This window comes from Oncorhynchus mykiss, chromosome 19 (genome assembly GCF_057628025.1).
Source record: "Oncorhynchus mykiss isolate SJ-2025 chromosome 19, ASM5762802v1, whole genome shotgun sequence".
NCBI classification, from domain to species: Eukaryota; Metazoa; Chordata; class Actinopteri; order Salmoniformes; family Salmonidae; genus Oncorhynchus; species Oncorhynchus mykiss.
The window spans coordinates 8114288-8131024 of NC_143040.1; the positions used below are offsets into that span (position 1 = coordinate 8114288).

General features: G+C 44.8%; 1 long non-coding RNA gene across 1 annotated transcript; it reads left to right on the forward strand.

Moving 5' to 3' along the window:
- Positions 1-8148: 8148 nt before the first annotated feature.
- On the forward strand, positions 8149-15833 carry LOC149974798 (uncharacterized). The gene is made up of 4 exons (XR_016488756.1): positions 8149-8279; positions 13788-13817; positions 14049-14381; positions 14810-15833. It is a non-coding gene; the product is annotated as an uncharacterized LOC149974798 (long non-coding RNA).
- The last annotated feature ends 904 nt before the right edge of the window (positions 15834-16737 follow it).

Here is a 16737-nt window from a genome sequence, read left to right on the forward strand (position 1 = left end):
ATTTATTCACATTTTGATTATTCCTTATTTGTTAAAAGTAAGCAACAAACCAACACTACCACTCACCAAGCGGTACCGGAGCGCCAAGTCGAGGTCCAAAAGGCTTCTCAACAGCTTCTACCCCCATAAGACTCCTGAACAGCTAATCAAAGGGCTACCCAGACCTCTTCCACACTGCTGCTACTCTCTGTTTACTATCTATACATAGTCACTTTAACTCTACCTACATATTACCTCAATTAATTCAACTAACCGGTGACCTGCACATTGACTCTGTACCAGTACCCCCTGTATATAGCCTCCACATTGACTCTGTACCGGTACCCCCTGTATATAGCCTCCGCATTGACTCTGTACCGGTACCCCCTGTATATAGCCTCCGCATTGACTCTGTACTGGTACCCCTGTATATAGCCTCCACATTGACTCTGTACCGGTACCCCCTGTATATAGCCTCCACATTGACTCTGTACTGGTACCCCTGTATATAGCCTCCACATTGACTCTGTACCGGTACCCCCTGTATATAGCCTCCACATTGACTCTGTACCAGTACCCCCTGTATATAGCCTCCACATTGACTCTGTACCGGTACCCCCTGTATATAGCCTCCACATTGACTCTGTACTGGTACCCCTGTATATAGCCTCCACATTGACTCTGTACCGGTACCCCCTGTATATAGCCTCCGCATTGACTCTGTACTGGTACCCCTGTATATAGCCTCCGCATTGACTCTGTACCAGTACCCCCTGTATATAGTCTCCACATTGACTCTGTACTAGTACCCCCTGTATATAGTCTCCACATTGACTCTGTACCTGTACCCCCTGTATATAGTCTCCACATTGACTCTGTACCAGTACCCCTGTATATAGCCTCCACATGGACTCTGTACCGGTACCCCCTGTATATAGCCTCCATATTGACTCTGTACCGGTACCCCCTGTATATAGCCTCCACATTGACTCTGTACTGGTACCCCCTGTATATAGCCTCCACATTGACTCTGTACCAGTACCCCTGTATAGAGCCTCCACATTGACTCTGTACCAGTACCCCCTGTATATAGTCTCCACATTGACTCTGTACCAGTACCCCCTGTATATAGTCTCCACATTGACTCTGTACCTGTACCCCCTGTATATAGCCTCCACATTGTACTGGTACCCCCTGTATATAGCCTCCACATGGACTCTGTACCGGTACCCCCTGTATATAGCCTCCACATTGACTCTGTACCAGTACCCCTGTATAGAGCCTCCACATTGACTCTGTACCAGTACCCCCTGTATATAGCCTCAACATTGACTCTGTACCAGTACCCCCTGTATATAGCCTCCACATTGACTCTGTACCAGTACCCCTGTATAAAGCCTCACTAATGATATTTTACTCATGACCCCCCCCCCCCCCATGTCTAATGTGTATTCATGACCCCCCCATGTCTAATGTGTATTCATGACCCCCCCCCCCCCCCCCCCCCGTCCAGTAACCTTTTCCTCTCTTGGCCCAGCCCAGCCTGACCCTGACATACAGCATCAGGCCTGTTGAGTTGACTTGGGTAACAGACCTCTAGCTTCTACACCACATACCCCCTTCTCCTGCTCTAACATGAGACCTCATCAGTACTCATTTTGGGTGCTGGTACTGTTTATATTTAGGTGCTGGAACATTAAGCCAATATTCTATAAGAGGTGAACTCAAGCAGTAGAAAGTTAAGAGGTGATATTACAGCACACACTACAGTTGAAGTCGGAAGTTTACATACACCTTAGCCAAATACATTTAAACTCAGTTTTTCACAATTCCTGACATTTAGCACATTTATTTTAAGAATGTGAAATGTCAGAATAATAGAAGTGATTTATTTAAGCTTTTATTCATTTCATCACATTCCCAGTGGGTCAGAAGTTTACATACACTCAGTTAGTATTTGGTAGCATTGCCTTTAAATTGTTTAACTTGGGTCAAACGTTTCAGGTAGCCTTCCATAAGCTTCCTACAGTAAGTTGGGTGAACTTTGGCCCATTCCTCCTGACAGAGCTGGTGTAACTGAGTCAGGTTTGTAGGCCTCCTTGCTCGCACACATTTTTTCACTTCTGTCCACAAATTTTCTAAAGGATTGAAGTCAGAGCTTTGTGATGGCCACTCCAATACCTTGACTTTGTTGTCCTTAAGCCATTTTGCCACAACTTTGGAAGCATGCTTGGGGTCATTGTCCATTTGGAAGACCCATTTGCGACCAAGCTTTAACTTCTTGATTCTACTTGAGACGCATATGTCTCAAGTAGGCACCTGGAAATGCAAATGCGCTACGCTAAATGCTAAATGTACTCGTTAAAACTCAAACCTTGATCAAAATTCACAAGCAGGGTATTGAATTAAAGCTACACTCGTTGTGAACCTAGCCAACAAGTCAGATTTTTAAAATGCTTTTCGGCGAAAGCATGAGAAGGTATTATCTGATAGCATGCACCACCTGAAAATGCCTGAATGCGACGTAAACAAAGACTCTGCTTATCCGACGCAGCACAAAATGCAGAAATAAAATATAAAACATTCATTACCTTTGACGAGCTTCTTTCTTGGCACTCCTATATGCCCCATAAACATCACTATTGGGTCTTTTTTTCGTTTAAATCGGTCCATATATACCCAAAATAGCTTTCTATGGAAGCTGTGTCATTCAGAAAAAAACATCGTTTTAAAACGCTGCGTCATTTTTTTAAATTAAAAAAGTCGACGATAAACTTTCACAAAACACTTCGAAATACTTTTGTAATCCAACTTTAGGTATTAGTAAACGTTTATAATCTATCAAAATGATTACAGGGCGATGTATATTCAATAGCTCCTCATCTGCAAATCAATGGCTGCCATTGTCCACATTTACAGCGTCCTGGTGGAGACTGGAAGAAACGGATGCCAGATACTTGGATTTTCCAACAAAAAATTCAATTGAAAATGACGACAATGGCGACATCGTGTGGAATTTGTATGAATTGCATGCAGGTCGATATTACATTTTGTCCTCTTTTAACAACCCATGAAAGTGACTTATGGAAATAATTTTTAGCTTTCAGAGAGCAGTTTTTCTTGCGTTTTTCAATGAAACACACGATCTGTTATAGTCACAGCCGTGATTTAACCAGTTTTAGAAACGTCAGAGTGTTTTCTATCCACACATACTAATCATATGCATATACTATATTCCTGGCATGAGTAGCAGGACGCTGAAAAGTTGCGCGATTTTTAACAGAATGTTCGAAAAAGGAGGGGGTAGAAGTAAGAGGTTTTAACTTCCTGACTAATGTCTTGAGATGTTGCTTCAATATATCACCATTTCCTTTCCTCATGACGCCATCTATTTTGTGAAGTGCAACAGTCCTTCCTGCAGCAAAACACCCCACAACATGATGCTGCCAACCCCGTGCTTCACGGTTGGGATGGTGTTCTTCGGATTGCAAGCCTCCCCCTTTTTCCTCCAAACATCACGATGGTCATTATGGCCAAACAGTTCTATTTTTGTTTCATCAGACCAGAGGACATTTCTCCAAAAAGTATGATCTTTGTCCCCATGTGCATTTGCAAACTGTCTGGCTTTTTAATGACAGTTTTGGAGCAGTGGCTTCTTCCTTGCTGAGCGGCCATTCAGGTTATGTCGATATAGGACTCATTTGACTGTGGATATAGATACATTTGTACCTGTTTCCTCCAGCATCTTCACAAGGTCATTTGCTGTTATTCTGGGATTGATTCGCACTTCTCGCACCAAAGTACGTTTATCTCTAGGAGACAGAACACGTCTCCTTCCTGAGCGGTATGGCGGCTGCGTGGTCCCATGGTGTTTATACTTGCGTATTATTGTTTGTACAGATGAACGTGGTACCTTCAGGCGTTTGGAAATTGCTTCCAAGGATGAACCAGACTTGTGGAGGTCTACATTTTCCCATTATGTCAAGCAAAGAAGCACTGAGTTTGAAGGTAGGCCTTGAAATACATCAACAGGTACACCTCCAATTGACTCAAATTATGTCAATTAGCCTATCAGAAGCTTCTAAAGCCATGACATCATTTTCTGGAAATTTCCAAGCTGTTTAAAGGCGTAGTCAACTTAGTGTATGTAATCTTCTGACCCACTGGAATTGTGATACAGTGAATTATAAGTGAAATAATCTCCGTAAACAATTTTTGGAAAAATGACCTGTGTCATGCACAAAGTAGATGTCCTTACCGACTTGCCAAAACTGTAGTTTGTTAACAAGACATTTGTGGAGTGGTTGAAAAATGTGTTTTAATGACTTCAACCTAAGTGTATGTAAACTTCCAACTTCAACTGTATGTGAAACTTTGCTGCTCTGTCAGCAGTTTCCTGTGGGGTTCTTCAGAAGAGATCAGTTTGCTGTATTTAGCTGAGTTCAACCACTGATCTAACACAAGTTTTTCACACCATTGAAATAAGGAAGTAATGAGAGACAAGTCAAAAAGCCTAGCAGTATGTTCCACTCTTCTGTCCTCTCTTCATGACAGTAGACTTGTTTCGCCAGTGGAGCCCCAGTTAGAGGCAGATATGATACCTGCAATGGTACTGATGACCCTGTTGTGGAGCACAGGTAGGATGCTCTTATACTGCTATACACTTGTGACAGTTACTGAGATATGTTTTGATATTGTAAGATATATTATAATTTGCAGGGTTAGTAAAATAACATGCAACTGGAAGCAGACAGTAAAAATGTCTCTCAAAGCAGGACAATGATGTGATCACCTGTAAATGTACTTTACTGTAGGCTAACTGTCCATCTGGGGACAGGCACTAATGTCAGTTAAGTTGTGATGGTGTCATGCATCTGACTGTTGTATATTCAGTGTGTCAATGATTGATTGTATCTGTCTCTATGTAAATGAATGAGAGTATATATTATGTATTATATATTATATTGGTGTTATGTTAGAGTAGGAGAAGGGGGAGTGTCGATGCCAGAGGTCTGTGACCTGAGTCAAGCTCAACAGGCCTGATGCTACATGTCAGGAAGAGAGAGAGAACGAGAGATAGAGGAAGGAGGGGGTGGGGAGGGCAGAGGAGAGAGAGAGGAGGGGAGGAGACAGAGTATAGCTGAGGGAAGGAGGGGGTGGGGAGGGCAGAGGAGAGGAGAGAGAGAGGAGGGGAGGAGACAGAGTATAGCTGAGGGAAGGAGGCATGATGAGGGTGCTGCAGCTCCCCCACAAAAATAAAAAATAAATACAAATATGTAATTTAGAATTTTTTGTAAACTTCCGGGAACATTTTTTCACCCTAGTGGTCCAGTACTGTATCAGCGGTTTGATATAGCCTTCTGTTGGGAGCCAAAAATACACTTTTTGCTTATAGGGGCGGCAGGTAGCCTAGTGGTTAAAGTGTTGGGCCAGTAACTGAAAGGTTGCTAGATCGAATCCCTGAGCTGACAAGGTAAAAATCTGTTGTTCTGCCCATGAATAAGGTAGTTAACCCACTGTTCCTAGACCAGTTAACCCACTGTTCCTAGACCAGTTAACCCACTGTTCCTAGTCTGTCAATGTAAATAAGAATTTGTTCTGAACTGACTTGCCTAGTTAAATAAAACAATAGGACGACATCATTATCCTCTGTCTGCATCCTCATCCCTACCTGTAGTCTACCTACCTCTGGTATAATGCATTTCCACCTCTCACTCAATCAGTGTTGGTCTGTCTGCATCCTAATCCCTACCTGTAGTCTACCTACCTCTGGTATAATGCATTTCTACCTCTCACTACATCATCATCCTCTGTCTGCATCCTCATCCCTACCTGTAGTCTACCTACCTCTGGTATAATGTATTTCTACCTCTCACTACATCAGTGTTGGTCTGTCTGCATCCTCATCCCTACCTGTAGTCTACCTACCTCTGGTATAATGTATTTCTACCTCTCACTACATCAGTGTTGGTCTGTCTGCATCCTCATCCCTACCTGTAGTCTACCTACCTCTGGTATAATGTATTTCTACCTCTCACTCCATCAGTGTTGGTCTGTCTGCATCCTCATCCCTACCTGTAGTCTACCTACCTCTGGTATAATGCATTTCCACCTCTCACTCCATCAGTGTTGGTCTGTCTGCATCCTAATCCCTTCCTGTAGTCTACCTACCTCTGGTATAATGTATTTCCACCTCTCACTCCATCAGTGTTGGTCTGTCTGCATCCTAATCCCTACCTGTAGTCTACCTACCTCTGGTATAATGCATTTCTACCTCTCACTCCATCAGTGTTGGTCTGTCTGCATCCTAATCCCTTCCTGTAGTCTACCTACCTCTGGTATAATGCATTTCCACCTCTCACTCCATCAGTGTTGGTCTGTCTGCATCCTCATCCCTACCTGTAGTCTACCTACCTCTGGTATAATGCATTTCCACCTCTCACTCCATCAGTGTTGGTCTGTCTGCATCCTAATCCCTTCCTGTAGTCTACCTACCTCTGGTATAATGCATTTCTACCTCTCACTCCATCAGTGTTGGTCTGTCTGCATCCTAATCCCTACCTGTAGTCTACCTACCTCTGGTATAATGTATTTCCACCTCTCACTACATCATCATCCTCTGTCATCCTAATCCCTACCTGTAGTCTACCTACCTCTGGTATAATGCATTTCTACCTCTCACTCCATCAGTGTTGCTTGTCCATCTTCCTGAATTAAAAGATGAACAGATCAATATTGCTGGCATAACATCATTAATATTGCTAAGTTATTTATCTATAGTGTGGATGTAGAGCTGTTTTTAGTATGCATTCAACACAATAATATCAGACAGACCAGCTGGCCCGTGCTGCCTCCGTGTTGACTACTATGTTGCAATGTGAATATTATCAGTTGTCTTGTTGATACTAAATGTTTCAGTTTCTCCGAGCCGCATCATTCATTTATACAATGTTTCAATATTATCAGAGACACCTTGTTGATGCAATGCTTCAGTGTTCACAGAATGTTTCCTTTCCCTGGAGAATAATGCAGACAGGCAAATACAACATGATCTGGGTGCAGACATCATTAGGAACATCTCTGAATGCAGAGCAACAATGTAGGTGGGAAGAACATGAGACATTGACACTGTCATAGTCCACTATACGAAACGCTCCACAAGGGTGACTTCATATACATTATAGCAGGGGGGCGGCAACGTTTTTCACGAGTGACACTTTACAATTGATCCTACAATTTCTAAAGATCTGCGTGACTGTAATTATTTCCATATTATTTTATGATACTCAACTGAGCCCAAAAAATGTTTAACTGCCCACAAACTGAATATTTCTAGCTGGCTGCTGGACAGAAACTTTGTTCATTCAACCACAGGCCACAGAGCCCCACTATGCATTGCCTTCCTGTATGGAGGCGCTGTCCAATCAGCGGTGTGGGTTCAGGTGAAGGTTAAATATTGTATTGTTTTTGTTCATTTCTGAGTGATGTTCTATCGATTCCCTGCGTCATTTCATGTTTTCATGTGTATCTGAGTCATTTGCCTTCAAGCAGGCAGAAATATGTCCGGTATGACGTCGCACCGTGATAAAGTCTCACTACACTGGAAGTTAATAGGAATATGACTTTTAGATCGCGAAAACGTTATTCATACACGTCAGATTTCAATACTGGACGATTTAACTCGGGAGGTCTTCTCTCGAATGAGCCATTGATCATATTTTTGTGATATTCCTGCCTTGAGAAACTGGTAATTTAAGGGAGGGTCTAACACGTTTCTCCTATTTGTCTGCCTCTTTAGTCCAGGATGCATTGCGTGGTGCCTTTGCCAGAGATATTATAGAAAAGGAGATAGGAATCTAATATAATGAAACAATTTGTAACGCCCTTCCCAGCAGACTATCAACCAATCACGTTCAGGTTGTCATGCTGCGTCACGCGGTTGTTAAGATAATCGTCATGCAATTCCTTGTCGAGAAATGTGCCTATTTTCTTTGAAAGTACGTAATGCCACGATTCCAATGCTATACGATACTACAAATAACAAGTTAATTACCTCACATCTCGGTAAAGACTAGTAATGTTGTACTTCTTGTTGACTAAATTCGTGTTAATGTTGGGTTTTTGAGCTAGCGCCCAGTAGACTCCATTCACTCCGTGAAGGAGAGCGATCCCTGTCCCACAGTCACCCAGAATGCACTGCGTGGACCAATGACGTAGGCTTGTCATCTCCTGAAAAGTATATCTGCCGTTGTGATTTAAACTCCACTCTGGGAGACACATCGATCTGCAGGTTGAACATGGTGAGATTGGAGACTCCTAAACTGATAGTGCAGTTTGTTTAGGTGATTTAACAGCTACTTCACATGCTGATATTGTCTTTGGTATTATTGTGTGTAGATACATCTAGCTAGCCAGCCAGCCAGCCCACACAGAGCGCATTGCATTGTGGATGTTGTAGTCAACTTGAGCTGCAACAGATTTCCACAATGATGTTCCATCTTGTTACCAACCTTATTATTAGGGAAGCACCGATAGTAAATTTGTCCGATACCGATATCCATTATTTTCCTTGCCAAAAATAAACCATACCGATAACCGATATAAAACATTTTGCGACCTTTTAAGCATTCTAGTACAGTTAAAATAGTGAATGTCTGGGGACATTTCTGTTAGTTTTTGCTGTTCTCCAAATACTACTTTCGAGTTTATAGTAAATTAGCTTCAACTGGTGGAGGGATTCGACACACCCCATTTAGCCATACCCTAGGTTTATCTGTATTTCTACACACCCCATTTAGCCATACCCTAGGTTTATCTGTATTTCTACACACCCCATTTAGCCATACCCTAGGTTTATCTGTATTTCTACACACCCCATTTAGCCATACCCTAGGTTTATCTGTATTTCTACACACCCCATTTAGCCATACCCTAGGTTTATCTGTGTTTCTACTCACCCCATTTAGCCATACCCTAGGTTTATCTGTATTTCTACACATCCCATTTAGCCATACCCTAGGTTTATCTGTATTTCTACACACCCCATTTAGCCATACCCTAGGTTTAGCTGTATTTCTACACACCCCATTTAGCCATACCCTAGGTTTATCTGTATTTCTACACATCCCATTTAGCCATACCCTAGGTTTATCTGTATTTCTACACACCCCATTTAGCCATACCCTAGGTTTATCTGTATTTCTACACACCCCATTTAGCCATACCCTAGGTTTATCTGTATTTCTACACACCCCATTTAGCCATACCCTAGGTTTATCTGTATTTCTACACACCCCATTTAGCCATACCCTAGGTTTATCTGTATTTCTACACACCCAAACTACTTGATGTGTCTATGGAACAGAAGAGGAGGGGATATGAAGAGAGGGAAGGGGAGGGGAAAGTGAGATGTCAACAGAGATAGGGCTGACAGACTAACATGCAGCCAACTGAATATCTTGTCTTTACTGACTTCTCACCAGTGATGTCATCATAACCAGCAACCTTTTCCACTCTTGGTCCGGCTCAGCTTGACCCCTGACCTCTGAAATTAATGATTTAGAAAACTGACAAAAGCAAATGTATTAAATTAGATTTAATCTCATCTGCAAAGAGAGTTACACATTTGCATGGAAGGGGAATGTACACTACATGACCAAAAGTATGTGGACACCTGCTCATCTAACATCGCATTCCAAAATCATGGGCATTAATATGGAGTTGGTCCCCCCCCTTTGCTGCTATAACAGCCTCCACTCTTCTGGGAAGGCTTTCCACTAGATAATGGAACATTGCTGCTATAACAGCCTCCACTCTTCTGGGAAGGCTTTCCACTAGATGTTGGAACATTGCTGCTATAACAGCCTCCAGTCTTCTGGGAAGGCTTTCCACTAGATGATGGAACATTGCTGCTATAACAGCCTCCAGTCTTCTGGGAAGGCTTTCCACTAGATGTTGGAACATTGCTGCTATAACAGCCTCCAGTCTTCTGGGAAGGCTTTCCACTAGATGTTGGAACATTGCTGCTATAACAGCCTCCAGTCTTCTGGGAAGGCTTTCCACTAGATGATGGAACATTGCTGCAGGGACTTGCTTCCATTCAGCCACAACAGCATTAGTGAGGTCGGGCGATTAGGCTGGTTGATCCACCACATGTTTCAATCAGACCACCATAGTCCCTGTGTCTAAGAACAGCAAGGTAACCTGCCTAAATGACTACCGACCGGTAGCACTCACGTCTGTAGCCATGAAGTGATTTGAAAGGCTGGTAATGGCTCACATCAACACCATTATCCCAGAAACCCGAGACCCACTGCAATTTCCATACCACCCCAACAGATCCACCGATGATGCAATCTCTATTGCACTCCACACTGCCCTTTCCCACCTGGACAAAAGGAACACCTAGGTGAGAATGCTATTCATTGATTACAGCTCAGCGTTCAACACCATAGTACCCTCAAAGCTCATCACTAAGCTAAGGACCTTGGGACTAAACAACTCCCTCTGCAACTGGATCCTGGACTTCCTGACGGGCCGCCCCCAGGTGGTAAGGGTAGGTCACAACACATCCTCCACGCTGATCCTCAACACGGGGGCTGTGTGCTCAGTCCCCTCATTTACTCCCTGTTCACTCATGACTGCACGCCGAGGCACGACTCCAACACCATTAAGTTTGCCGATGACACAACTGATCACTGACAACAGTGCGACAGGAGGTCAGAGACCTGGCCGTGTGCTGCCAGGACAACAATCTCTCCCTCAACGTGATCAAGACAAAGGAGATGATTGTGAAAAGACAGCACATTGACTCTGCACCGGTTCCCTGGCTCCACTAGGGCCCTCTCAACCAGCTGGCTCCACTAGGGCCCTCTCAGCCAACTGGATCCAATAGGGCCCTCTCAGCCAGCTGGTGTGTGTAGGAGAGTGTGATCTGTGTGTACAAAAAGTAGAAGTTCAAATGTCAAGGGAAATGAACTAAAGTGATAAATCTAGACCTAGGTTTTATTTACTGTGGTGTTTGTTCTCCACTGGTTACCCTGTTCTCATCACAACAGGTCACACATTCTGCTGACATGATTACACACTGTGGTATTTTACCTAACAGACACAGGAGCTTGTCAATATTACATTATTATTACATTATTTTGGGGACCTTGTTATTTGAGGGAAATATGTGTTTCTTATATCGTTTGTCAGGAGGTTAGGAAGAACATCTCAGTATCCAACTCATTTTGTGGCAGTGGGCACATAGCCTGTCTTCTCTCTGCCTGTTTCAATCCTTTCTCAATAGCAAGGCTCACTTCATTTCTATATTGTACATGTTTTCCTCAGTTTTCTATCAGATAGTCTGTCACCATGTAATGGGGTGAAAGGTTAGCCTAGTGGTTAGAGCGTTGGACTAGTAACCGGAAGGTTGCAAGTACAAATCCCCAAGCTGACAAGGTACAAATCTGTCGTTCTGCCCCTGAACAGGCAGTTAACCCACTGTTCCTAGGCCGTCATTGTAAATAAGAATTTGTTCTTAACTGACTTGCCTAGTAAAATAAAGGGGGAAAAAAATGTCTGTTTAGGGCCAAATAGTCTTGGGATTTTTTTTAAGAGAGGGGCAGAAGAGGAGAAGAGAGGGGCAGAAGAGGAGAGGGGCAGAAGAGGAGAAGAGGGGCAGAAAAGGAGAGGAGAGGGGCAGAAGAGGAGAAGAGAGGGGCAGAAGAGGAGAAGAGAGAGGCAGAAGAGGAGAGGAGAGGGGCAGAAGAGGAGAAGAGAGGGGGAGAAGAGAGGGGCAGAAGAGGAGAATAGGGGCAGAAAAGGAGAGGAGAGGGGCAGAAGAGGAGAAGAGAGGGGCAGAAGAGGAGAGGAGAGGGGCAGAAGAGGAGAGGGGCAGAAGAGGAGAGGGGCAGAAGAGGAGAGGAGAGGGGCAGAAGAGGAGAGGAGAGGGGCAGAAGAGGAGAGGGGAGGGGCAGAAGAGGAGAAGAGAGGGGCAGAAGAGGAGAGGAGAGGGGCAGAAGAGGAGAGGAGAGGGGCAGAAGAGGAGAGGGGCAGAAGAGGAGAGGAGAGGGGCAGAAGAGGAGAGGAGAGGGGCAGAAGAGGAGAAGAGAGGGGCAGAAGAGGAGAAGAGAGGGGCAGAAGAGAAGAGGAGAAGAGAGGGGCAGAAGAGGAGAGGAGAGGGGCAGAAGAGGAGAAGAGAGGGGCAGAAGAGGAGAGGGGCAGAAGAGGAGAGGAGAGGTGCAGAAGAGGAGAGGAGAGGGGCAGAAGAGGAGATGGGCAGAAGAGGAGCGGGGCAGAAGAGGAGAAGAGAGGGGCAGAAGAGGAGAAGAGAGGGGCAGAAGAGGAGAAGTGAGGGGCAGGAGAGGAGAGGGACAGGAGAGGAGAGGAGAGGGGCAGAAGAGGAGAAGAGAGGGGCAGAAGAGGAGAGGAGAGGGGCAGAAGAGGAGAGGAGAGGGGCAGAAGAGGAGAAGAGAGGGGCAGAAGAGGAGAGGAGAGGGGCAGAAGAGGAGAGGAGAGGGGCAGAAGAGGAGAGGAGAGGGGCAGAAGAGGAGAGGGGCAGAAGAGGAGAGGAGAGGGGCAGAAGAGGAGAAGAGAGGGGCAGAAGAGGAGAAGAGAGGGGCAGAAGAGAAGAGGAGAAGAGAGGGGCAGAAGAGGAGAGGAGAGGGGCAGAAGAGGAGAAGAGAGGGGCAAAAGAGGAGAGGGGCAGAAGAGGAGAGGAGAGGTGCAGAAGAGGAGAGGAGAGGGGCAGAAGAGGAGATGGGCAGAAGAGGAGCGGGGCAGAAGAGGAGAAGAGAGGGGCAGAAGAGGAGAAGAGAGGGGCAGAAGAGGAGAAGTGAGGGGCAGGAGAGGAGAGGGACAGGAGAGGAGAGGAGAGGGGCAGAAGAGGAGAAGAGAGGGGCAGAAGAGGAGAGGAGAGGGGCAGAAGAGGAGAGGAGAGGGGCAGAAGAGGAGAAGAGAGGGGCAGAAGAGGAGAGGAGAGGGGCAGAAGAGGAGAGGAGAGGGGCAGAAGAGGAGAGGAGAGGGGCAGAAGAGGAGAGGGGCAGAAGAGGAGAGGAGAGGGGCAGAAGAGGAGAAGAGAGGGGCAGAAGAGGAGAAGAGAGGGGCAGAAGAGAAGAGGAGAAGAGAGGGGCAGAAGAGGAGAGGAGAGGGGCAGAAGAGGAGAAGAGAGGGGCAAAAGAGGAGAGGGGCAGAAGAGGAGAGGAGAGGTGCAGAAGAGGAGAGGAGAGGGGCAGAAGAGGAGATGGGCAGAAGAGGAGCGGGGCAGAAGAGGAGAAGAGAGGGGCAGAAGAGGAGAAGAGAGGGGCAGAAGAGGAGAAGTGAGGGGCAGGAGAGGAGAGGGACAGGAGAGGAGAGGAGAGGGGCAGAAGAGGAGAAGAGAGGGGCAGAAGAGGAGAGGAGAGGGGCAGAAGAGGAGAGGAGAGGGGCAGAAGAGGAGAAGAGAGGGGGAGAAGAGGAGAAGAGAGGGGCAGAAGAGGAGAGGGGCAGAAGAGGAGAAGAGAGGGGCAGAAGAGGAGAGGAGAAGAGAGGGGCAGAAGAGGAGAAGAGAGGGGCAGAAGAGGAGAGGGGCAGAGCAGCAGCACGACCAGATGGGGACAGCATTTGAAGGGGTGTCCACATACTTTTGTATATATAGTGTATGTACACATGGGTGTTGTTGCACCATACCAACGATAAGCCTGTCTTCCCCATCACATCATGAAAGGTCATGTTGATGTTCATTTAACCTCTGTCTCTCTCTTCCTCTGACTCCTCCCTTTCTCCTTTGTTTCTCTCTGTCTCTGTCTCTCTCTTTCTCTCTCTATCTCTCTCTTTCTCCTCAGATCTCCAGGCTCAAAGCGTCAGTCCACCAGGTAGGTAGAGTATAAATCTACAGTGATTATAGCAGTTCAATATTAGTCAACTTTATTATCCCACATGGAGAAATTCATGTGTCCATACAAACCATTCTAAAACCCAATAACAAGTAGTGTTTTATGGAACTACTAATACTTGTCAACCACAAAGCATCACTGCTGTTAGAATAACAGAATTACTGTCATCATCTGTCCTCACCACTGTGTTTTCCTCTCTGCTGTTTACAGCTGAACTCTCAGTCAGACTGGTGAATGGGACCACTTCCTGTTCTGGGACAGTGGAAGTCTTCTACAGAGGAGAGTGGACAGGCCTATGTTCTAGTTGGTGGAGCATGATGATAGAGACGTGGTTGTGGGACATGAGAGAGGTTAAGGTTGTGTGTAGAGAGCTGGATTGTGGGAATCCTGTAGCTGAATCTAGAGGACCTCTGGTTGAAGATGGAAGAAGAGGAGCAACAGTATATGGTTGTAGTGGAAATGAGTCTTCTATTAGACAGTGTGACATCATAGGAGAACCTGGTGACTGTGATGGTGAATATTATCATCATGTGACCTGTTCAGGTAAGAGACTGGTCATATTGAGAGATTTATTTATACATTATACAATATTACCATTTATCATATTTTATGTGTTTTTATTTCATTTAAATAGAGGGAGAGATGTCAGATGTATTTAAACATTATATTTGTGTTTGTCATATTGGTTTATGGGAGATGTTCATGGGCAGATCATTGTAGTTCAGATGGTACTGAAGTGAAGCTGCCTGATGGATGTCCAGCTGTTTATTTTCTATAAAGTGAAGTGAACTTATTCCTGTCTCCTGCCTGCATTATTCCCAACCCGATCCTGAGTGACAAAGAACCCATTTCTACCTCTTACAGTATCAAACATAGCAAACTACTATCTTTTATCCAACATATTTGTGTTTAGTCCTTGACAGTGTCATCAACAAAACTGATTGAATGTTCAACCAACTCTTTTTCTCCAGAGTCTGTGCGGCTTGTGGATGGAGCTGGTCTCTGCTCTGGGAGAGTGGAGGTGAAGTCCAATCAGTCCTGGGCCTCAGTGTGTGAAGCTGACTTTGACCGGCAGGATGCAGAGGTAGTCTGTAGGGATGTTGGCTGTGGGGCTCCTGCAGCTCTACAGGGGGGGCTCTATGGAGGAGGTGAGGGTCAGACCTGGGATAAAGAGTTCCAGTGTAAAGGCAAAGAGTCCCTTCTCCTGGACTGTGACACCTCAGACAGAGAGAACAACACCTGCCTACCTGGTAATGCTGTTGGACTCACCTGCTCAGGTAAGAAACAGTTTGTCACTCAGTCAACATTGTTTCTCACCTGGAGTGAAGAATATGAGAGACAATATAGGTTTGTTTTAGTGAGAAAATAGTAAGATTACTGTCTCTCTCTTTTCTTTTCTCAGAGCCTGATGATGTGAGGCTGGTGGGAGGAGGCAGTCGCTGTGCTGGTGGAGTGGAGTGGTACCACCAGGGAGAGTGGAGGACTGTGGGAGCTGAGGACAGGGACCAGAAGCATGTAGCTGCAGTAGTGTGTAGACAGCTGGGTTGTGGCTCCACTGTTTCAGTACCACCAGGAAACACCACTAGAGGGTTTGGAGTTTCCTGTTCTGGGTCTGAGCCTGCACTCAGGGAATGTAGAAGAATGTATTATCTCCGTCCTGGACTCACAGTGATCTTCTCAGGTAATAACAAGATACACTAGATGGCCAAAAGTATGTGGACATTAGTGGATTCGGCTATTTCAGCCACACCCATTGCTGACAGGTGTATAAAATTGAGCACACAGCCATGCAATCTCCATAGACAAACATTGCCAGTAGATTGGACTTACTTTAGATCTCAGTGACTTAATGTGGCAAGTCTAGGAGCAACAACGGCTCAGCCGTGAAGTGGTAGACAACACAAGCTCACAGAACGGACCACCGAGTGTTGAACCACGTAGAGCGTAAAAATAATCCTCTGTTGTAAAACACTCTGCTGAGTTCCACATAGTTTAGTCCATTTATTTGTATTTAATTATTTTATTTAACCAGGAAGGGCTCAATGAGATTTAAAATCTCTTTTTCAAGAGCGTCCTGGCCAAGATAGGCAGCACCAAGTCATTACAGAAATGACAGACAAACAACATGAAAAACTACAAGTAATCTAGAAAAACCATTTCACAAGAGTATAACAAAATCAAAAACAGCAAATTAAAAACATTGACAGGTCAGGGAATCAGTCTCAAGATCATCAGTGATTTAAAAATACCAACCGTTCTTCCAGTTTAAAAGTATTTTGTAAGGCCTTCCAAGCCTATGGCTCAGAGTACATAAAAGCCCTTTTACCAAATTCAGTTCATTTGGAACAGTTAGCAGGATAACGTCCAGCGAACGAAGAGACGACCACATTTCTGAACAATAAAAATGCCCAAATAAAAAGGTAGTAAACCCAAAATGTACATAAAAGTACAAAAACCACTAAACCTACGAGTGACAAGAGAAGGCCAGACAACCCTGGTATACAAGGTGCGGAAGGGTTTGGCAGTTTAAAATACACCTCAGAGTGCCATGGTAAATAAAGGGTGTCAATTGATCTCAAACACTGAGCGGAAGCATTCATAAATAAAATATCCCCATCTAGTCCATGTATTTTATCTCCTTCCTGGACTCACAGTGATCTGCTCAGGAAATGTCAACATATTATAATTATATTCAACTGATTTCCTTCATTCATACAACTTCCTCTGCATCTCTCATGATGACTGTTTAACTTGTCAGTCTGCTTTACTAAATAGATCACTCAGTCAAGTAGGAATCAAATACAACTTAAATATCCCAGAATGCTTTGTATGTGAGTGTTATCTCAATGAACGTCTCTACTCACTACCACTGTCACATGTCATGTTATTGTCACATCTA